Consider the following 23927-nt stretch of genomic DNA (forward strand, 5'->3'; position numbering starts at 1 on the left):
GTGCGGTTAGAACTGTCCGATCACTGCATTGTACACCTGAAACTGACACAATGCTGCATGTTCGTTACAGTTCAATAAAAAGAAGTTTTTATAGTAACACAGTGTCAAGCACCGTGTAACAAGGTTGGTATTCTATGTATTGTTCCTGATATTATACATGGAAGGAACCCTTTAAAAGAAAGACAATTTGACAGTGTATGTATCAAGAACTTTGTCCCGGGAGTTGCACTTACAGGAATCTGGCTTCAAAAATTAACCTAAAATATTTGCACACCCCGGGTTGTTGACTGCAGTATTAGTCGTAATCCTAAAAGACAGGGAAAAAATTAAATAACCCCAAAGAGTGAAATAGTCAGATAAATTACAGTGTATTTACTTGAAGAAATACGATACAGAGTAGGATGTAAAACATGTTTATGGTATAGACGGAAGTAATTAACAGAGAAAAATATAGTCAAGCTCTGAGGACAATGTAAAAGTTCACCTGCACTGAAGAATAAGGGCCTGGAAAGAAAGGCACCTGGAGAATTAGGAATAGTTTTTAAGTCAGGTGGAATCATAACTGATTATTCCCTCTATTTTCTTTATCAGCTGTAATGTGGTCTGTATCCGTTTCATACTAAAGAAGATCTTATTAAATATTTTGGGCAGTATTATTCTCTTTGGGCCATATGGACAACAATTCTCTCATAAATACAATTTTGAATAAAAAGGGGAATATTAATATTTATGATCTTTATATCATGGTTTTGAGTTCCTTTTTTTTTTTTAATGAATGCAAGACTACGTGTGCTGACATATTTATCTTGGCATCCGGGTTCCTTGGTTTATCCCATTTATAAACATGTACCTTAGTGAGTTGTTGTAAATGTGCTCTGAATCTTGCTTGGCTAACAGTTGACAATCTCTTGAAAGATCTTTATTTCCAGGATTTTTTCCTTTCCTACTTGGCCAAGTCACCAGGGACTGGGGCAGCTGCCTACTCCGTGAAGCTCCTCAGCTCTTTGAAAATCAAGACCCGATTCTCTGGGACATAAGCAGGGTCCCTACTAAGCTAATATTTTCAGAATGCAGAGACCAAGAGCCTGTCAGCCCCTACCTGAAACCTCTCTCCCAGAGCAAGGATTGAGGTGAGAGATGGGTGGTTTTTCCAGTTTCTATGAAGGATCGGGCTGGGGAAGCAGGGAGGGGCTTTCTCTAACTTCAATTCCAAAGGCCATGTGGCAAGTTCTGGTGAAGCTTTGCTGAAAGTCCATCCAATGATTGATTAAAAGAAAAAAAAAATAAGAGAAAAAAAGAAAAATAAAGAGAAAGGATGAAGAAGGTGGAAGAAAAATTAAAATACCTTTAAACAATGACTGCAAATTATCCAAATCAATCCCCACGTTTAATTTTGGAGGGAAAAAATGTAATAATGTCAAATAAATTTATCCTCATTTCTCTCGACAGGAAACTGGAGGGGAGAAGGTGGGGAGGAGCCAGAGACTCAGTCCAGCACAGGAGAGAAACTGAGGCACAAGAGAAAAAATGAGGTATGGCTCAGGGACCTTGTGGAGAGCAGAAAGGAAATTGTAACCTTCGAGTCTGGTCTCCAATGAGAATAACAGGTTTCTTCTACATTCTAGTTAAGATGCAACATATGATTGAAAAGCTTTATGTATAACTCTTTTCTAACCACAAAACACTATAATGCAGTTTTAAAAACATGTTTTCTCCAAGGTGAAGGCTGACTGGCTCACTGAAGAGAGCCCTCCCCTCCCTGCCAAAATCTGATTGAAGCTAAAAATGACATAAATCACATAGAACTATAATTTGCAAATTCATTGTGTGAAGTAATTAATCAAAGCATGGCTGAGTTCTAGGAGTTGGGACTTTGATCTGACAAGTGGAAGAAATATAGTGAAACTAGTCGGAATCAGGCTGTAACGTTAGGACTTAAATGGCTTTCCATGCTAGTCACAAGTTTAATTACTTCTTTTTTTTTCCCACTGACAGTCCCAAATTAAAATAAATGGACCACATCGAGACAAATCTCGGATGCATGTAGTGCTTAAGAATATATTGTTCCTGATACAGGAATAGCTTGAAAGCCATGAATAAGTTTGCTCCTCCCGTTCCCTAAGTGGTGAAGGAGTGGGCCATGGGGGAAAGCCACCAGCTCATCCAGAACCAACGTCCACAGACTGCTCAGGGAAGCTGGGAGTTCTGCTTGTTGTACACTCGGGATGCATGCTGTTGTGAAGGTTTTAAAAGAAAAGACAGCCAGGGGGGAAGTGGAATAGACAAATGCCCTGTGGTCACTCAGTGTACCGGGCCAATTCCTTTCTAAGTGCAGGTAAATTGTCCTATATTTAGTGACAGCAATCGACTCTATTACGAATTCATGAGGGGTCGGAAGCTTGATTGGAGATTGTCTGCCCACACAGTTGCCATGATAAAAAAAAAAAAAAAAAAAAAAAAAAAAAAAGACTACTCATAACTTGAAGCAAGGAGCTATCGGAAGACATCAGGAGGGGGAGTTCTAGAGGCTTTGCACTGGCTACACCATTTCCAGGAGTCGCTTTGAGGGTTTCCCTTCCGGCTCCTCCTCGCCCTCTGGTGAACTCCTGGTCAGCGTTCTCACTTTGCCAGACTCCATCACGCAGAGTTCTCATGTCACCCGACCTTCTTGTTTTTAAATTCCCGGTTTCCTAGTATTTTCCCAAGACACATTGTATCTCATTAGAATGACCTGGAAAGTCGCCGTGGTCTAAGGCAGCAGTAAACAGGAAGAGAGCTGCCCCCTCAGAACCGGGGCCTGCTGCCCTCATGCTATTCAGGCTTGGGAAGCAGAGATAAGCCAGCGCACAGCAACAGTCATGAGTATGTGACACTTTGACCAACTCAGTGAAGGGGCTCAGCAAACATTTCAAACAGGCTTCATCCCAGAGATGACGTTCTTCCAGCCGATGTCATGTTTTCACAAGTAAACCATGTGTGTGTCTGTGTACACGGTTGTGTAATCTTATGTCCATCATGCACACCAACACTGGACAGCACAGCCAGAACTCGTGTAATCTTAGGTCTGTCATGCACACCAACACTGGACAGCACAGCTGGAACCCGTGTAATCTCGCGTCCATCATGCACACCAACTGAACGGCCCCACCAGAACTCGGCACCTCTCTCTCCAGTCTACCACAAAGCCTGTTTCCAGCTTTTTAGTTTTCCACACACTTCCACTGACCCAGCGTCTCAGTAGTCCGCCACCCCTCCTCCTTCACAGAGTGCATAGGTGGGTGGGGAGAGCAGCTCTCCTCAGCTTCTCACCACTAAGCCAGACAACTGAAGTATAAGTGCACCTGTCTCCCAAAAATCTCACGGGCTCCAATCCTCCAGACTTTGTTCTTTCCTGTGTCTTCAAAGCCTTGCCTCATTCAACCAGTTACTGAAGGCCTTTCCCTTCACCAGACACTGGCTAAGCACCTTTGGTCATCTCTGTGAAAATATAATGATGGAAAGGCTCCACTCCCTCTAGACTACACCTCCTGGCACTACACCAAAGCTGAATCTCAGCCCCAGGGTGACCCCCTCCCCACATAACCCTACCCTCTCCCTGCCATATCAACACGGCTGCTTATGCTGTTCCTTCAGACCCCAGTGTTCAACCAGTTCCATGCCAGCTAGTTTTTTTTTTTTTTTTAATGTAAATAAAGAGAGGAAGGTAAGGAGACCCAATGTCAAGATCTTCTCCTCCTCTAGCAAACCCCTATTTCTCATACACAAGCTTTCTGGGAGTGTGGTCTCTATGTTTCTAGTCCTCACCTTCCATCTGGTCTTCAGTCTACTAAAATCTGCCTTTTACCTGGTTTCTTTGCTGAAATCACTGTCATAAAAATCTGTTTTGTTCTTTGTCACCACTGGTGTGCTGTGGTGTGGTGGGCCACTCCCTCTTCTCTGGGTTTCCATGCCCATCCCCCCCCAAAATGCCCCTAGTTTCCCTTCTATCTCTCCAACTGCTCCTTCTAAGCACACCTCGGCCAGCCCCTTGAATAGTGAAGTATTTCCAGTTACTGTCTTAAAGTGTTTTCTCTTTTCACTCTCATACTCTCACTGTTTGGTCCCATTCATTCCAAAATTTCAATTACTGTATCTCTCTCAATGACGATCCGGCTGAAGAGCTCCTGAACTTCAAACCTACAGGCCCAAATGCCCAATGGACAGCTCTACTTGGATGGCCAACCAGCTCTCACGATCAACGAATCTCAATATGAAACTTTCATAGCTCAGCAAGGGATATAACTAGGAACTCAGTTGCCCTTGCCAGCAACTAGGGCAGGCTCCCTATTTCGACATTCTTTTCCATTCCCCTCCAAACTAACTGACAAGTCACCTCCATTCCGTTTGCTAAGTGGCTCTCAGCTCTGGCCGGTGGTATGCTTACGCTCACTACCATCTCTCCAGAATTCTGAGTGTCCTGCTTTTCCAATCTCTCTTCTTGTCCATTTCTATTCCACTTTCCAGAATTATCTTTCCAAAGCGTAAGTATGACTTTGCCCTCTGCTGCTTAAAATCCCTTTGCTTCTCCTTGTTGCCCAAATACACAATCTAAAACTCTTTACAGTGGCTTCTATGGCCCTGCCTAACCTAACGTCTGTTTTCTCTGTCCTCATCTCTCAGTATCGCCTCTGTACACTAACTTCCTCTGGCTTCTGGAGCATATCTTACCTCTACTGTCCCACATACCGTTCCATCTGCCTAGGATGTCAGCTGTCTGATCCTCTACCCAACCACTCTGTAGCTCTAACCCCGGCCCTTCAAAGTTGGACCTGGCCATCACTTCCACTGGAGAGCTTTCACTGATCCCCAGCATCCTAACACCTCCAGGTCTGGGATAGGTACTAAAGAAATTAAGGAAAATTACTGAGTTGCATAAGTTATGAATTCAAAGAAGTGTCTAGCTTTGATAATGTGAGAGGCAGGTCTACATTTTCCCCATGTTTCAGCAATGCTTATCTCTGGCATGGACTTCATTCTTGTGTTAGCTTGCTTTGGGAGGCTGGAATAATGCCAAGGCTGCATCGTCACTGGCTGCTGTCCCAAGGAATTAATAACAAGAGTAGAAGAATGGAAAATCAGGAAGGCGGGGAAGTAAGTAAAAAACAAAAAACCAAACAAACAAAAAAACAAAACACAAAACTGTAGTGGTCCAGGAAAGCATCTTTTAAGCTTAGTAGAGGATAACAAAATATATTATACATGAAGTCCTAGATCTTTTCTTTTTTTTTTCTTTTAAATTAAGGATTTTATTTATTTATTTGACAGAGAGAGCACACAAGTAGTGGGAAAGGTCAGAGGCAGAGGGAGAAACAAGCAGGTTCCTTGCTGAGCAGGGAGCCTGGTGGATGTGGGGCTCGATCCCAGGATGCTGGGATCATGACCTGAGCCAAAGGTAAATGCTTAACTGATTAAGCCATCCTAGATAATTCTTTTTTTTTTTTTTAATTTTTAAAATTTTTTATAAACATATAATATATTTTTATTCCCAGGGGTACAGGTCTGTGAATCTCCAGGTTTACACACTTCACAGCACTCACCATAGCATATACCCTCCCCAATGTCCATAACCCCACCACCCTCTTCCGACCTCCCTCCCCCCAGGAACCCTCAGTTTGTTTTGTGAGATTAAGAGTCTCTTATGGTTTTTCTCCCTTCTGATACCATCTTGTTTCATTTATTCTTTTCTTACCCCCCAAACCCTCCATGTTGCATCTCAGGGAGATCATATGATAATTATCTTTCTCTGATTGATTTATTTCACTAAGAGTAATATCCTCTAGTTCCATCCACATCATTGCAAATAGCAAGGTTTCATTTCTTTTGATGGCTGAATAGTATTCCATTGTGTATATATACCACTTCTTCTTTATCTATTCATCTGTTGATGGACATCTAGGTTCTTTCCATAGTTTGGCTATTGTGGACATTACTACTATAAACATTTGGGTGCATGTTCTCCTTCGGAGCACTACATTTGTATCTTTAGGGTAAATATCCAGTAGTGCAATTGCTGGGTCAGAGGGTAGCTCTATTTTCAACTTTTTGAGGAAACTCCATGCTGTTTTCCAGAGTGGCTGCACCAGCTTGCATTCCCACCAACAATACAGGAGGGTTCCCCTTTCTCCGCATCCTCGCCAGCATCTGTCATTTCCTGACTTGTTAATTTTAGCCATTCTTACTGGTATAAGGTGGAATCTCACTGTGGTTTGATTTGTATTTCCCTGATGCCAATCAATGTGGAGCATTTTTTCATGTGTCTGTTGGCCATCTGGATGTCTTCTTTGCAGAAATGTCTGTTCATGTCCTCTGCCCATTTCTTGATTGGATTATTTGTTCTTTGGATGTTGAGTTTGATAAGCTCTTTATAGATTTTGGATACTAGCCCTTTATCTGATATGTTGCTTGCAAATATCTTCTCCCATTCTGTTAGTTGTCTTTTGGTTTTGTTAACTGTTTCCTTTGCTGTGCAAAAGCTTTTGATCTTGATGAGATCTCAGTAGTTCATTTTTGCCCTGGTTTCCCTTGCCTTTGGCAATGTTCCTAGGAAGAAGTTGCTGTGGCTGAGGTCGAAGAGGTTGCTGCCTGTGTTCGCCTCAAGGATTGATGGATTCCTTTCTCACATTGAGGTCATTCATCCATATTGAGTCTGTTTTCATGTGTGGTATAAGGAAATGGTCCAATTTCATTTTTCTGCATGTGGCTGTCCAATTTTCCCAACACCATTTATTGAAGAGGCTGTCTTTTTTCCATTGGGCATTCTTTCCTGGTTTGTCAAAGAATAGTTGACCATAGAGTTGAGGTTCTATTTCTGGGCTTTCCATTCTGTTCCATTGATCTATGTGTCTGTTTTTGTGCCAGTACCATCATCCTAGATAATTCTTTAAGCCATCTCTCATCACAGCCCAAAATGACCATTCTTTTCTATCATGAGATGATTTCAGGAGTTACTGTGGATGGGGTGACAAGCACTGGGAATACACAATTAAATAAGACATGATTTGTCTTCTGAATCTGGACAGACTGTAGGTTAGTGAGCAGAGATGATACCAAGGTCCAGCTGTTACAACGAAGGAATGCTAGATGATACGAAGTCCACGGAAGGAGTGGAATCCATCTTTGTGGGTAGAGTCATGGTTGGAACCGTGCACAGAGGGCCATTTACACTTGTTTCAGGGTTTGGGGTTTATCCAAAACAAGGCAATGAAGAAATTTAGGACCAGAAGACAGACAAATCAACTGAGATAAGAAAGGGGTAGGACTGCCATGGCTTCAGCCAAGGCTGGCAAGCATAGGAATGGGGATGAAAGGAGAGACTAGAAAGCTCCTAGAAGAGTATAGAGGGTTTTGGGGTGATTTAAAAGTGGATAAAGAAGGAGAGAAAAGAATTAAGAATTATTCTCAAGTGATTCTGTAGAGTTATTTACTGAGCTCAGGAAGACCGTGTGGGGCAAGTTGCCTATAGTACTTATGGTATGACCAACAATCATGGCCCTTGACATATTGCTTCCAAAAAGAAATAATAAAGGAATCAGCTTCCCTTACACTGGAAAATACATCCTAATAGTGATGGTGACATCTGTGTTATACTCGTATGAGTCTACTAAGGAGGACAATTAGGAGAACAAAGACCACCAAAGAAGCTACAAGGATCCTAACTTGAGAATTCTCCAAGTGGGATTGGAATAACCATGTGTGTTGAAGGGCGAGGCAGAGTTCTGTCTAACCACTAGACAATTGTATGTATGTATGGTTTTTTTTTTAAGATTTATTTATTTATTTGAGAGTGAGAGAGAGCATGAACAGGAGGGGCAAAGGGCGAGGGAGAGACAACCTCAAGCAGACTCCATGCAGAGCCAGATGCAGGGATCAGCCTCATGACCTTGGGATCATGACTTGAGCCGAAACCAAGAGTGGGTCGTTCAAGTGAATGAGCCCCCCAGGGACCCACAAGCCACGGTTTTTAAAATTGTTTTTCTAGACTGTTTGACTCAACATCTTACAATCACATTGGATGGCAGAGATGCTTGAAGTGTTCTTTTGATTGCTGAAGTGTTTAATTTTTATCCTAATTCTATCCAGAATAATTTTCTTCATATCCAGAATCCTCTTCTTAGGAACTGAAACTCTGAATTTAGCAATTTTGCATTACTGGGTAGCACATTAATGAAGAAAAGTGAAAACTATAAATAGCCTTGATGATGACACCTTATCAGATCAAATACCACAATGAATGCTTTTCATTTAAGCATTTTGAATTATTTCTTTAAAAAAATTCTCAGAATCCTGAAAATCAGGATAAAACTTTCCTTTATAAAATGCCCAGAAAACTGCCTGTGTTTTAAGAAACCAAAGAGCAGTGAGCTCAACAAGAAAGCTCAACTAGAAACTAGAGAAAGATGTTAGTCTGCAAACTAAAAGAAGGAGAAAGTAAGAAGTATCATTTAACGGTAACTAAGTTCTGTGTCTCTCTAACCTAGTTGAATCACTATTCCCTCTTCTCTTCAAAAGAGAAGCTACTTAGGAAAAAGTTCTTCGTGGTAGCTGGACTATTTTCAGTCAGGCTGCCAGTTAGGTATAAATGAAAAATGTATTTGTTCAAGTTCTATAAATTGGGGGAAGACACTGGGGGATGGGACCGATAACCTGACCAGAGAGAATAAATGGGGATCAGAGAGAAGCTCTGAAATTTACCAACAGACTATTTGTCTTGTCGCTTTATTATCTCCATATGGAGCTATTAAAATAGAACAACACAGAAACAGTACATTAAGCTATAGCCTGAGTTCAGTCTTCAATTATGTGCTTTTTGATTACACAGAAAACTGTATTCAAATTACCCCTCAACCCACATTTTATTATCTGAGTTGAGGATGTCTGGATAGAAATCAGAAACTTTATTGGAGTGACCATTGACTCTGGAAAGCTTTGCTGAGCATGCTCAGCCTTAGTCCAGCGCGCCCATCTGGTTTTGCCCTGTGCAAATGTATAATGCAAAAGCTTTTAAGTGGGTGGAAAACAATGTGATAGATGTCTTATTTTCCTCCATAGTTAGAAACAAAGCTTTGTGACACATTTACTAAAAAGGGTAGTTTATCTGAATGTGTATACATGTGTGTTTGGGATTAAATAAAGGCTGAAAAGAATAAAATAGAGTGTCTTCTAAACATTGTAATGACGGGGACAGCGGATCATGTCAATTACAATGACATTGTTTTTAAATCTTCTCTAGGGTCTCAAAATAGTTCATTAAAAGAGAATGCCTCGTGCAACTGGGTGAGTGAGTCGGAAGGTTAACAGAAGAACCGCAAATGACCAATCCGATCTTTCTCTCTGAATTAACTGGATTCTGAACTGAATTGATCCGCTGACTCGTCTTTACAGGAAGGCAGCCAGAGTCAGCTTTGCGGTTCTGAGAGCCTCGTACAGCCCATCTATTTGTGTCCTGTGTAAGGACCGCACAGGCACTCCCAGCACAAATTGATAGCAATATCTAACATACATTTCGAGACATTTTCCTTTCTAATTTATTTTGTGTAATTCTGTTTTATTCCAGAACCATTCTCCTTTCTCTTTCCACCTCTATTCTGAAAAAGTAAAAATACCTCTCAGAAACCTGGAAACGCATTACGTTTCAACACATAGTTAGGAATTTCACATTGGAGATAAAAAAGACTTTGGGAGCAAAGCAAGGGCATTTTAGGAAGTTAGGACATCATCAATTTTAAGTAGAAGTAAAAAACACATTTTCCCAAAAAGAAGCTACATACACATGTGGCAGTCTCAGAACAAAAGACAGAGGGAGTCTTTTTAGGGTTGAGATTTCAGACTCGGGGAATGAAGGCTCTCTCTCTAGTCAGACATAATAGGGAGCAGGAGTCGAGAGGAGCGTCATCAAACTGGAGCACAAAAATTGGTTGGAGGGCTTGTGAAAACAGATTTCTGGGCAGTATCCCCCGGGGATTCTGGCGCAGTTGGTCTGGGGTGAGACCTAGCACTGCACTTCTGAGCCTAGTGATGACGCTGATGAAGCTGGTTTCACGACGGAAGAACTTACCGGCATCTGGGCTGCCGCCGGCCAGCCTCCTCCAGCGGGACAGGTCCCTTAGTCAGTCTCTCTAACCAAGTGACATCTGGAAGGAGCAAATTTGATTTGTCCTTTTCTCCCCGCCTTCTTGGTGACCTCCAAAGGACTAGATCAGGGTTCCTCGCCAAACCCCGTCTAACTATACACCTTCTAAATACTTTTCCTTTTTAATTAAGTTTTTTGTTTTAACTTCGACACAGTTAACATACAGTGCTCTAATAGTTTCGCTTGTTCAATATAGTGATTCAACAATTCTGTACGGTTCCGGACGATCCTCACGACCAGGGCTCTCCTTAAGGCCCGTCCTCCATCTCCTCCACTCCCCTGCCTCCCCCTCCCGGTGACCTCCGTGTGTTTTCTGTGGTTAAGAGTCTTTGTTGGTTTGTCTCTTTTTCCCCCCTTTGCTCATGTATTTTATTTCTTAAATTCCACACACGAGTGAGATCATACAGTATTGGTCTTTCTCTGACTTATTTCACTTAATATTATACTCTCTCTCCATCCATGTTGCTGCAAATGGCAACATTTCATTCATTTTTATGGCTGAGTAATATTCCATTATATATCTATATTCCATCATGCATACACACACACACACACACACACACACACACACACACCACCTCTTCTTTATCCATTCTTCTGTCAATGCACTTTTGGGCTGCTCCCATAATTTGGCTTTATAAGTAATGCTACAATAAACATACAGGTGTATGTATCTCTTTGAATTCGTATTTTTGTATTTTTTGAGTAAAGGCCAAGCAGTACAGTCACTGGATCCTAGAGTAGTTGTATTTTTAACTTTTTGAGGATCCTCTGTACTGTTTTCCACAGGGATTACACCTGTTTGCCTCCCCACCAACAGTGTGGAGAGTTCCTATTGCTCCACACCCTGGCCAACATGTCACCTAATGTCTGTCTCCAGAAGTACCTTTCCAACTACTTTTTGCAAGGTATTGTGATCTACAGGTGAGAGCAAAGGATTTCGACAGGGTCTTCCTGCTCCCAAACTCGAGTACCATCCGTTACTCCTTTTCCAAGCTTGAGTACGTCAGGTCATCTCTCCAAACCTCAGTCTCCTTATGTATACACACGGTGGCGGTATAAAATACACTCTATACCTCTATAACATCTCAGTGAAGATCAACAACAAAGCCAAGTCCCTTTGAAGCTGCAAAAAGCCCAATAGGAATTTCAAGAACTGTTATTACACATTCCTGAAAATGTTTTAATAAAGGGAACAAGATCCTTTTGGAGCAAAGAAAGAGAAGACCAAAAATGCACTTTGGAAGGCGAGTGAACGGAAACTTGAATAAAACATTCAAGATATAAACAAGAAACCTACCCGGCTATCGGAGTGCTTCCGGTCTGGACGGTAAAGAGAGGCAGAAACCTGAGAAGGCAGAGGGAGAAAGTGCAGGAAGAGGAAAGAGGAGGTCCTGAAGACAAAATGGCCCGTGTCACAACCTTGCCTAAAGTCATTAACCAAGGGCAGGAGCAAGGATGAAAGAGCTCAGGGTTTCTCCTTTTTGTAAAGCCCAGACCAGCAATGGAGATCTTTGTGTTGTTTGTTTGTTTTGTTTTGCTTTGTTTTGTTTTGTTTTATACTAGGAGTACTTCAGCTACGGAAGTCTGGGTCCAGCAGTGTCTTTCAAGGAAATTTTTAGTTACATGCTCTTTTTTTAAAACCATATCCTCATTCAAAGAAGGTGTGATTTTTACATGAAACAAATATTGCCTTTCATTGTAATGATAATATCTTTTCTGCCTCGAACAGCCTCTTAGACCCAGAAGTCGCAGGAAACCATTTCTGCTCCTGTCTCTATCTACTCTCATTCTATGAATTTTGTGTCTCAGATGAGTCGTTTATAATTCGGTTATTACAATATTTATCTCAGAGAGAGATTAGGAGCCTTAGCCAATGTTTTTAGACTATTCAGAAAGTCCCTACTGTAAGATTTAGAAGGAATGAAAACGACATTAATATATTACAAATAATGAAAACACAGTAGCAAAAGAGATGATTGAATTCCAAATGTTGCCATTACTCTTTTTCAAAAACAATTTTTTTTAAATAAATGAACTCCTGCTAGACATTCTCTTTCTGGAGAGATAATCTTTCTATTAGTCGAGTAATTTGCAAAGCAAAACCTTTGTCTTTCCTTGGGTTAGCTTGTTTTTCCTCTTTTTAAATAGATAAAAGTTCTATGAACAGGTTGTTTAAGGGGCCGATTTCCATTTGCAGAACACGCGAGCCTTGGGCAACAGAGGAAGGGGACACAGTGTACATCACATGTGCAAGGTTCTGCTGAGAGAGAGAGAGAGAGAGAGACCCTGAGACTTCTATCACCAGTCTGGCTCTGGGATCCATTTAACAACTTGCTTTGAATGCATATGAGTCCTGACTGCTAAATTTGCAAGTGCTTCCCCATAAAGGTTACGCATCCACTGTAAACGCAGCATCTATTCAAAAAAGATGGCCAGGTTGGTTGCTAGGAGATGGTGGGATTCTCTTAGAGAAAAATCAGTCCTGACAAATTTTTTTTTTTTTTTACATAAAGACCTTTTAAATATAAATACCTTTGACAGCAGCTATTATTATTCACTGAGTTCCTTCACATCTGAATAAATGGCAGAAAAATGATATTATTCATACGCCATTATACACTAAAGTGTTAAAATAGAAAAGAGTCTTATTCCCGTCTCTCTCCCTCTCGCTCTCTCTCTAGCCTCTGCCCCTCCCTCTCTTTGTTATTGCTAAAGAGAACGGAGGAAGCTTTTTTTTGTTTCTTTCCTCTGGATTTCTCTGCTTTCCTTTTCGGATTCCCAGAGTAAAGGAACCTCTCAAAACCTCAGACCAAGGATGCGCATCGTCGCGCTTTCCTTCCAGACCCAGACGCCTGCTTCTGAGGGAGGTGGACGCGGAGAAAGACGCAAGCAAGTTCCCCCAAGCGGGGTCCGGAGCCTCCGTGCGGGAGGCTGTGCCCCTTGACACAAGGCACCGTCCGATTTCATTTCAATAATGCTGGCAATTTTCTTCCCACTGGGTTGACTGGAGGCCTCGCTGCCCTATGTGTGGGTCCCTGTGCTCGACTTTTTGCTCAAAGGGATCCGAACAAATAAAACATCCAACAAGTCATAACTTGCTGTTCATAGACTGCGTCGTAGAGAAAGGAAGCTGCGATCCCTCCTAATTTAGTGTGCCCTGCCTGCCCAGTGAGGACCTGAGAACCTCCCAGCGGAGGCTCTCAAAGGCCCAGGGACACACAATGCAAGCGGTGGGGGGGGGGGGGGGGGGGGCAGGGCCTGGGGCCTCCCTTTGACTACAGCCCGGAGACTTGTCGCCCCCAAAGCTCACAATGAGGGATCCGTGTTGAAACACATTTCATTACCATGAAAATGGCCACCCCCGACTCCAAGTGTATTATTTTTGCTGTTATTGTGAATACTGTACGAAGTTTCTCAGGAATTTTTTGTAGCAGGCCTTGGAATTGGACCGACCCATGTTTCCTCACACAAATATTGACATGAATCCCTCCGTTTACTTAGCATTTTCCTGTGAAAGGCGCTGCATGGTAATGTCCCTCCGGCTCCTTTCACACATTTGTTCTGACTCTTGGCACCAGGAAGTTCTTATTGTTCTAATCAATGCTCACTGGCCCAGTGACATTTTTTCCCCTTTTAGTGACAGACATGGTGTGTTTCCTTTCCTGAAGTTCTCATGAGAGTTTCTTGTACTATATTCGATATCCACCAAAAACATAAAAAATAAAAAAAATCAATAAAAAAGACAACACATTTGCAGGTTCTTCTTCCCCTGGTTCTTTTTTGCTTTCCTTTTTGCCAGAGCCTCCACGGTCAACACAGCAGCGAACTGAATAAAATGCGGGGAAGCCAAATAAGAAAGCCCCTCAAAATTCCAGTAACTTGCTCTAAATTCATGAGACACGAATCCACGGCTGGATTGTGGCAGAATCCCTTTGTGACTGTGCCAACTGGGTTACATGTTGGCTTTTTTTTTTTTTTTTTTTTTTTTTTAAATGAAGGAGCTCAGTTGAGTACCTAGTGTTTCAGGAGTTGCAGATAACGCCCGTGTTTTTGTGCCCTCCCTCAATGATATAATTTCTGGGCAGAGAGCGCTCTCCCTGCTTGGGGTGATTATCTCACTTTCAAGAACGGGTCCGTGCGCCCTGCTTGCTGGAGAACTCATTCCTAGATCTCTCCACTGAAATACGCAACACAAATGGAAACGGCTGGAAACTGGCTGAATACGGAGCCCCATGCGGGGTGGGATGAGCCTGTGCCTTCCAGGTTGTGGGAGGAGAATCGGTGGACACCCCCCTGCGTCGCCGCTCCTACCCGTTCCCGGAGGGATCCCCGTGGTCCCAAGTGTTTCTGGACCAGTTCAGTGGAGTAAACTGCGGCAGAGCCTCTCTGCTCTCAACTCTCCAGGGGAGACGAGTGTCTGGGGAGACCGAGTTCAGGGCTGACCTCAACCGCACGAGCGGCGTACAGGGACGACCCCTCACATCATGGCTTCCTCTTCACCCCTCTTTCTCCAAAACGTCAGGTCTGTTTGGGGAAACTAGTTTGATCAGAGAAAAATCCCTATGGGAGAAGGCTAAGACCACTGGAGATTCCGGGCGCGTTGACAGGACCAGAGATCTGTCGGGTGCCAAGGGCCATGAGCAGCTCAGCTGAGGTCAGGACCACGCCCGTCGCCATGGACTTGGGAGCAGAGCCCAGGGAAGGAGCTGTGCCCTGGCCCAGCGCCCAGCAAGGCTCTCAGGCCCAGAAAGTGTGGCCTCCTGCTGCCTGGACAGGCAGAGGGGCACCGTGGAAGGTCAGGGAGAGGCTTTCAGGGAACATTACCAGGCATCAGGGAAAACCCTAAGCATTCCTCACTGTCTCTGTGCCCCCACCCCCTGCCCCCTCCCGAGCTCTACTTTCACCCCAGATCCAACTGAGACCCTCGTCCTCCCCGAACTGTAAGCCAGCCCAATTGCCACCCAGTGTGAAGGTTTCCAGGGCTCAATGCAATCATGTCTCCTTGTTGTTAGGTTCTTTTGCAAGTTACACTCCAGGTATGATTTATTTCTGGTTCATTTCCGGTGACTCAGTTACACAGGATGCAAAGTTATGATAATAATGCTTGTCTCCAGATAATGAATCAGGGGGGTTGGATTTCTCAGAGCAGAGATGTTATACAAATGCAAAGTATCATTACAGCTAAAATCCATGACTAAAGAAATTAAATTTCCTGGAATGTTTTATATCTAACAAGAATGTCTATAATCCTCTGCGTTTACCGCTAAACGAGGTGGACTACAAGAAAGAAGATATTTAGAGGGAAGGCATGAGATCAATGGGAAAAATTAACAAATGGGAAAATTGCAGCACTGTATTTTGTACTTTATGGAGAAAAAGGGTTTGGTAAACATGCAACAGGAAACCCTGTTTGATTTCTGCAAGGGAAATTTAACCAGCAACAGACTCTAGTAGAATCTTCAAAGGAGAAGTTTCTATACTTATTTCCCTCTTGATACGCAGCGGAGAGAGGACACCAAGGCGCGGGCTTAGAAGGGGGATATCATGAATAGTTTTCCCAGCTCTGCGACATGCTGGATACCGGACCAGGCACAGAGCTAACGTCTGACTGTGAAAAAGCCGAAGAAAACATATACTACATTTTTGGAGGTGGAAGGGGTGACATGGCCCGAATCATTTCCCGAACTCCGTTCTCTTTATTGTTTCATAAACATGCGAAGCCATCCAACTCAGGCTTGTTGTTTGTTTTACATGCCAACTGTATTTGGAGAACGCAACCTGTTGGTCATTTTCCACACCTATTTCCGACTCCCCTTTAGTTGTGGGATACTGACTTCTGGCCTTAGGAGATCAGAACAAAGACGGTACCAGACCCTCTGGAAACCTCATACATTTATATACCGTGCACCCCGACTTAGAGGTGTTTCCTCTAGCTCGGTAATGACTGGCATTGCCTCGAGCTGTTGACAAGAATTGTCAGTTGCTCCAGTCCACCTCCACCAGAACAAAGAACTCCTCTTCGAGCTGGCACCCTGCCACTGCTGGGCACACCTGATGCCAGCCTGGCAGCAAGGAGAAGGCGGTGAGTTTAGCAGCACCGTTGGGGCAGTGGGCAGTGTTTGCTCCAAAACCTGCACTCTATCTATACCTATACCAACCTCAGCTCTATCGCCCAGTAAACACCCTCATCTCTCAACCTGGGACATTCTCTCCACGCCCTGAGCGCACTCCACCTGCAGGCCACTTGGATGGAGGCCACGCTCCCGGATTCCAGCGTAGTGCTGTTTGCAGATCTGGGACCAGACTCCACAGATGAAGAGGCGTCCTCATGACTCCAACCTAGACGGGGCTGTGCTGTGCCCACAGCAGCTTCCCTGGCCCCATAAATGGTGCAGAACCCGCAGGTCAAGTACTGTCCCCTTATACGTGTCCTCACACGTGCCCCCGCCTGATACCCCCAAAGCACCTTCCTCAGACCGATGTCTCCCACCCAGGACCCACAGGCATGTCACTGCCTTCGCACCGGGCGTGATGGAGAGGTCAGGAGCTTCCTAAGGGAGGCGGAAGGGATGAGCCACACCTTCACGCACGCACTCAACGGCGGCAAAGACTTCTCTTCTATGACTGTATCAGAATGAGATTTGCCCAGAATTTTTTTTAAGATTTTATTCATTTATCTGACATAAAGACATAGCGAGAGAGGGAGCACAAGCAGGGGGAGCAGCAGAGGGAGAGGGAGAAGCAGGCTTCCTGCCACGTGGGAAGCCTGATGCAGGGCTTGATCCCAGGACACTGGGATGGTGACATGACCTGAGCCGAAGGCAGAGGCTTAACAACCGAGCCACCGACACACCCCAAGATTTGCTCAGAATTTACTTTGGGGAAAATAAGTTTAATGGGGAAGCTGAAGAAAAGAGTCAAAGCTTTAGATTTTAGTACACTCAAGGAGAAGTCATATTCAATTAGTTACACTTTTAATTATTTAATTCTAAATAGTTCACACCTGTGGGCAAGTGCCAAAAAATGTAGCACATGCCTACTGACTTACCACAGACATTAAACAAACGCAATCCTTCTTCAACATTTGATTCCAATCTCTTAGTTTGAAGAGATGAAGTTAAATATTTTAAATTAAACAATGTGCTTCTTCCATCTCTTACTCGTCTCTCTCTGCAGAGGTAGCGTCTAATCTAATAGCGGTGTGTATTATGGTTGTTTCGGTGCCTTATCTGTGTAAGAATTGCACATACAAATTATATCTGCCGCTGCTTCTGTGTTGTCAATTTTATAGAAATGTTTTTATGCTGTCAGTTCCTTTCACAGCCTTCTTCTAGATTCCATTATGTTTTTCCACATGATTCACATCGTTACACATGGATCTAGTTCTACGTCAGTGGTCTGCTGTCCCATTCTAGGCTTATGCCCTCGTTTCTTTATTCCTCACACTCAGACAAGGATGGGTAGTTGCTTCTTCTCTTTGCAGCTATGGGCAGGGCTGCAATGATCATCATTTTACACGCCTTCTTGAACATCCGCGTGGAAGTTTCCCTAGAATGAGACTCCCAGCGGTGAAGTGGCTGGCACCTTCAATTTTCCTCCATGTTGTTCAGTTTCTCTCTGAAGGGGCAATAGCAACTCGCAATTCTGCCAGGGATGTGTACACCTTCCCGTTCCCCCACAAGTTCATGAGACAAGTAGGAATCTACTGTTTTATCTTGCGTCTCCCTGGAGGCTGTTGTGGGGGACCAATCCTCCGTCAGTGCCTCTTTCATGTCGTTTGCCATGATTTTCCCATTAGGTATTCAAGCTTTTTCCTCTTGGTTCATAAGAGTCCTTTATATATTTTGGATACGAATCTTGGCTATGCAGCCTACAGATACCTTCTCCAGCTTGGTTATCCAATTAATATGAAGGAAAGCCAGTGTTTATAGAAGAGTTATGACATTAATATTGGATAACTTAAACAAATGTCTAGAGATTGTTCTTTTTTGGAGAAAGAATTTCCTTCTTTTCAGGGCTGAGCATAAGTCCCCTTACGTGTATCTAAAATGTTATACTCTTGAGCAGTTTCAGAAGATGACAGACTTTAAGGTTCTTACCTTCTTGACGTCCTTTCTCTGTTTATGGATATCGCTAAAATTAATTTATACAATGAAAAGCCGATTTTGTGTTTGCTGAGTCTGAGTTTGGAGGGGAGAATGCCAGTGGAATCTCCTCCAACAACTACTTATCTTAGAAATCACTTTATAAAACAAATCCCATTCTTGGTGACATAATTTGTTCTCTGTCCATAGTACGAGGGAGAGCTTCATGAGAAGTGAATGTCTATCTGTGTACATATGTGTATATTTGTATTATGTCTAAGGAATATCTTTATTTTAATCTTACACTCCACTTGATAAATTAAACTTGGAGGAAACTATGTTTTTAGGGCACCACCGTAACATATGCATCATGGAAAAGTAATTTAGTTATGTCTTAATTCTTCACTCATTTCCACTAAAATAAATACAGAACAGATTCAGAAAACTGATGCTGAGGACAGACTTAGTGAATCTGTGAGCCTGTGGCTGGAAGCCTAAAATATTATTTTGAATTAGGCTATTAACTCATTTGAGATAATTCTATCCAGATTTTGGTCTGTATTTATTCAACTGATTTATTGTCTGTTTTTCTCCCTCCCAAATGGGACTCATTATGTCTCTTTAAAGCAGTGTTTTCCATGTTTTCTACCATTTTTATTTTTCAGGGTGTTTTATATCCTAATTATTGGGTTATGTATCATGTAGTCCTATAGAGAGGAAACGTAGACCTACTGTGCTTCCACTTTAGTGGGTATGTGTGTGTGTATGGACATACATACACACGTTGTGTCAAAACGGCCTTTTTAAAAGATGGTGATTACGCTTTTAGAAACTTTGCCCTCTTTTAAATATTTCTACGGAGTTGTGGAGATCTCTGACATGAACGTGGATTTCCCCATGGGACCGGAAATACTCGAACCGACCACAGCCCCCCTCAGCCATCTACCTGGTGCCTTTGTTGACCTGCCCCAGGGGAAGAACGAGCTGAACGAGATGGTCTTTGCTTCACAAAGAGCCTGGGCGGTCTCTGGTGGGGGCTCGCCTCTGCAGCTTGTTGCCATCTTGTTAGAGATACTTAGTATTTGTTAACTCATCTGTTGTAGGAGAACCCCCATCTTCTGAGGCTATTGTGAGATCCGCGGTCCTAGCTGAGGGCCAGCTAGAGTAAGCACGCAGTCAGTAGTGGTTTCTTCTCCTCCTCCTCCTCCTTCTTCTTAATTACCATATACTGTCTTACTTGCTTCAAGGGTACAAGTCTGTGAACCGTCAGTCTCATACACTTCACAGCACTCATCATAGCTCATAGCCTCCCCAGTGTCCGTCACCCAGCCACCCCTTCCTCCACCCTCTCCCCTGCAGCAACCCCCACTTTGTTTCCTGAGATAAGAGTCTCTTATGGTTTGTCTCCCTCTCCAGCCCCATCTTGCTCCATTTTTCCCTACCTTCCCCCACGACCCCCCGCCCTGCCTCTCAAATTCCTCATAGCTTCTTCTTAACCCCAACAGTGTCTCCCCGACTCCTGAGAATACCCTCATTAACAGGGTCCTTCCCTAGTTTTTTTCCACAAACTGGAAACCATCCCAAAGTTAGGAAACCTTATGCTGATCAGCGGTTACCAGCTCCACAGGGAGCCAGGGAGGTACCCGTGAGCCTTGAGAGGCACCTAAATGGGGAGGAGATTATTTTCTATGAGTCAGGGCTTTATAATGACCTGGAACAAACCGTGTCACCTTCACAGCCTTACATGTACCAGCAACTCCAGAAATCTGCCTAAGCACCACAGGAAAGATTGTCCTCATAAACTATAACACAGCCTGGGGAATTGGACACTCCCACCAGTAATAACAGGTAACATTTTTTTTTTCAGGTAACATTTTTAAAAAATATTTTATTTATTTGACAGAGAAAGAGAGCATAAGCAGGGGGAGCAGCAGGCAAAGGGAGAGGGAGAAACAGGCTCCCCGCTGAGCAAGGAGCCTGATGTGGGATTCGATTCCAGGACCCTGGGATCATGACCTGAGCAAACGCACAACCCACTGAGACGCCCAGTATGTCCCAACAGGTTACATTTTTATAGAGGCCGACAGTTTGTAAATGTTCTCTTATGCTTTATTGGCTTCCAGAGTCTCTGTGTGAGAAGGTCAGGTAGATGCTTCTCCCTCTCTTTTCAAGAAAACTGAGGCTCCAAGTGCTCAGAAGACCAAAGCAATGAGAGGGGATGAGATTTTAGAGTCTCTGACCACATGACGGCTGTTATTTGAACACAATGAAATTGTCATTCTTGTAGCCGCACTGATGAGATCATACGGTTTTGTCTCTGCGATGCCATCTTACCCAGACACAATGGAGCAGCACGTAAGACACACCGTCACCAGCTAGTCTAAGCAAAACTAGGAAATCGAATTACTGGAGGCACGGAGAATCCTGCGGTGTAGCTAGTGTCCAGCGGAGACGGACAGAGACTCCCACATGGAGTCACCCTCTGCTCCCCTTACCTGGACATTCCTTGATTTTGTGACTGGGCAAGCCTCCCTCGTGTAGTACAAAGCTGGCTATGGAATGCTCCGAGTCTCCCTGGTCCTAACAGCCAGAGAGATACCAGCAGATAGAGGGCTCCCGTCTCTGGTTGTGTTCCACCAAGTCCTGGTCTGAGCCCAGCCCCACCACCAGGACACTGATCGAGGTTTGGGGGATGTGTGATTGACAGCCCTACTGGTAACAGGAGGGGCCTTCCAAAGTTACAGAGGAGCTATTCCCAGAAGAAAGGGGGAAAATGCTGCTCAAGCAAAAATAGCACATACCCATTCACGTAAAGTACGCACATCTACCAAGAGTCTAACATTGACTGCCCCGAGACTAGACTGATAAGAAGGGAGAAGCAGAATGAAAAGACAGACAGAGGGACAATGACTAAGAAGGACAGAGAAACCTAGTCAGAGGCCAATTTAAAAATGAAACAAAAAAAATTGGCAAATTTGGTTAACAGCACAACAGAATTAGCCTCTTGTAAAGCTAAAGGAATGTATTTTCTTGAGTTTGACAATGTTCTTCTCTAAAAAAAAAAAAAAAAAAAAAAAAAAAAAAACAAGAAAAAGAGTCAAGTTTTATAGTGTTTTTAAATATCAGAAGTTGGCTTCTTTTCACACAAAGACAATGCTTCCTCTTTTATCTATCAATGCCTTGTGATGTTACTTGACAAGTAAATAATGGGCATCTACCAGACAGCCCAACTCCGTTGCCCCGAATTTCAGTTGAGCAGGAAGCAGAATTGATTTCAAGTCAGAAACAAGCAAGCTATTCACTCTCCCCTATGAGTCGTACAGGCAAGGGGAAATAAGAAAGAGCCCGCTGCGCCTTCACCACACATTAGGGCTCTGCGTGAGAAGCACCATCTCGTGCAAGCAAGGGAAGCTATCAGTCCATTTAGTATATTTAATATTTCCTTCATTTTTAAGTAAAAACTGAAGTTACCTATTCCAATATTTTTCTTCCACAACCCAATCAGCTACTGGGCATCACTTGAGGTCAGATAATGCTCAAGTTCATGCTGATGTGGCTGCATGACCCCAGGCGGAGCTGGCCCCAGACTCTGTGGTCCCTGTGGAAGACAATTATGCTCTTACTGTTTACAACAGAAAACTGGTGACACAGCACAAAAGCAGAGGAGAAAATTCAATTCTGGGAGGGTTACAGACTTTCTTCAAGCTCATGGAACTGAATTACTCAGACGATACACTGATAAGTCGTAGTATCCAAGAATCACGGTCCTATGCCTTAGCGAACACCTTGCAAAATGATTTCAAAAGTATTGTAGCAGAACATTTTAACTGAATTTGCTATTTTCACCCCCAAACCAAAGTCGTTTCTTTGATCAATGAGTAATTACACGGAGCAAATTTTTCATTTAAACGCCATGACACCTGATCTTGCTAAAAATACACCAGAGAAATGAAGTCTCGAGCATGTCTTTTTCATAAATCTTTCAAAGCATTCATATAGCATCCAAAGCTCATTTTTCTGTACCATATTATTACTAAGATGAGCTCTTCATTTTAACTGTATACCAATAAAATTTTGACATCTACACATTTCATGGGGAAGAAATTGAAGAATTTCTGCCAGTAAAAAGAGAAAATTCCATTTAGTAAATACAGATATGTCTGCATTTCCAAACATAAATGGAATAAACTGTTGGCTATTAGACTTGAAGTTATTTAATCAATTCCTATTTCTGTTAAATAACAAATTTTAAGGAGACTGAAGGATCTAACTGCTCTGATTCTTTCGTGCACGGACTCCTGAAATCTCCAAGACGTTTCAAATCACTTGCCTCACCTTCCAGGGAATGCCCTTGAGAAATGGGACGGTCACACATTGTCAGCGTTTTAGGACATCTTGCAGAATAGCTGCAAAGAGAATTCAAGTTTAGAAGAGAATCGTGTGTGACTCGGTTTGATTTCTAGCTGACCCAGAATCTCAATAGTATTTAACACTTAAGTTTACTGATTATTTAATTATCATTAGGCAACAACAAAAAAAAAGAAAAGACTTTGCCTTGTCTTGTTTTGCCTGCTAAAAGACACTATTTTGAAGTAGTATAGCGAACACCAAGGTTTTCAAATACACTGTAGGAGCTGCTTTCTTCTTTCAATGACTCTACATTTAATTTCATTTCAAGGAGAAGCTATAGTTCAGGCATCTGCAATGACCGTGTTTGCTGGGTAAAGACCAAATGCAGTGTATATCTAGCAGGTTAAGTTCTCTTTCAAGGCTTAGTTACAAGTAAAGAAAGAAGGGACGGAAAGAGCCGTAAAGTTTCAGAACGATCGTGTGTTCCAAGAGAAATCCATCATCCAACTCCTGCTGCAGGGTACCCGCTGATGGGATCAAAAGATAAAAAGTCTCATTTGCCAATCACGTCTCCTAAATGGGAAAACATCTTAAGTGCCAGGCAGAATCCAGTCTATAAATGCAGATGTGCTCCAGATTATGTCCTCAGGAAATCTACGTTACATGTTCTTCTAAGGGAAACCTTGAAAGGAATAATTATTGAAGTGGCATTACCCTGAGCTCTTCCAGACCGTCACTGCACACACAAGAGGATCCCGTGGCTTTGGTTCTCACCCTCGAATGGCTACTCAGTTCCCTTTTCCTGACATCTAAGTCCCCTTAGTTAGACGATGGCTTTCATTTGCTTTTCATGTCAAATTCAAATTTGAATTGTCTTCTACGATTTGCCTACTTCTAACCAAATGAGAGAGACGTGAGTGGTGAGACCACTGTTAGTCATATTACATGAAGAACATGCAAATCAGAACAAAAAGAGGAAAGCAGAACATTATTTTTATCTTCAAATGTCCAAAGGCTTGCCAAGTGAAAGTGACATTATATACATCTTGTTAACTTCAGACAGCTTAACCAGGACCAAGCAGGTTTCAGCAGAGGAGAAGGATAAAGACCTCCACAGTCACGGTTGTCCAAAAATAGAATGAGCCGCCTGGTAAAGAAGTAAGGAAAGACAGTTATTGATCCGACAGAAGAATAACGCAGAGATAGCTCAACGGGGAAGTTTGTTGACCTGAATAATAGCTGTGGACCATTTCAGCTCCGAGAGAACTTGACTTCCTCTGGGCTTCTTCCCATGTCCCCTAACTCCACCGTCCAATCTACCC

At 43.1% G+C, this 23927-nt stretch overlaps 2 long non-coding RNA genes across 2 annotated transcripts; one reads left to right on the plus strand and one right to left on the minus strand.

The window, feature by feature from the left end:
- Positions 1-920: 920 nt before the first annotated feature.
- On the plus strand, positions 921-13265 carry LOC131814032 (uncharacterized). The gene is made up of 3 exons (XR_009347098.1): positions 921-1130; positions 1450-1532; positions 12853-13265. It is a non-coding gene; the product is annotated as an uncharacterized LOC131814032 (long non-coding RNA).
- Positions 13266-20161: 6896 nt separating this feature from the next.
- Positions 20162-23423, minus strand: LOC131813770 (uncharacterized). Its single transcript, XR_009346961.1, has 3 exons — positions 23320-23423; positions 22591-22661; positions 20162-21853 (listed from the first exon to the last, which is right to left on the minus strand). It is a non-coding gene; the product is annotated as an uncharacterized LOC131813770 (long non-coding RNA).
- Positions 23424-23927: the final 504 nt, after the last annotated feature.

This window comes from Mustela lutreola, chromosome 13 (genome assembly GCF_030435805.1).
Source record: "Mustela lutreola isolate mMusLut2 chromosome 13, mMusLut2.pri, whole genome shotgun sequence".
Taxonomy (NCBI): Eukaryota; Metazoa; Chordata; class Mammalia; order Carnivora; family Mustelidae; genus Mustela; species Mustela lutreola.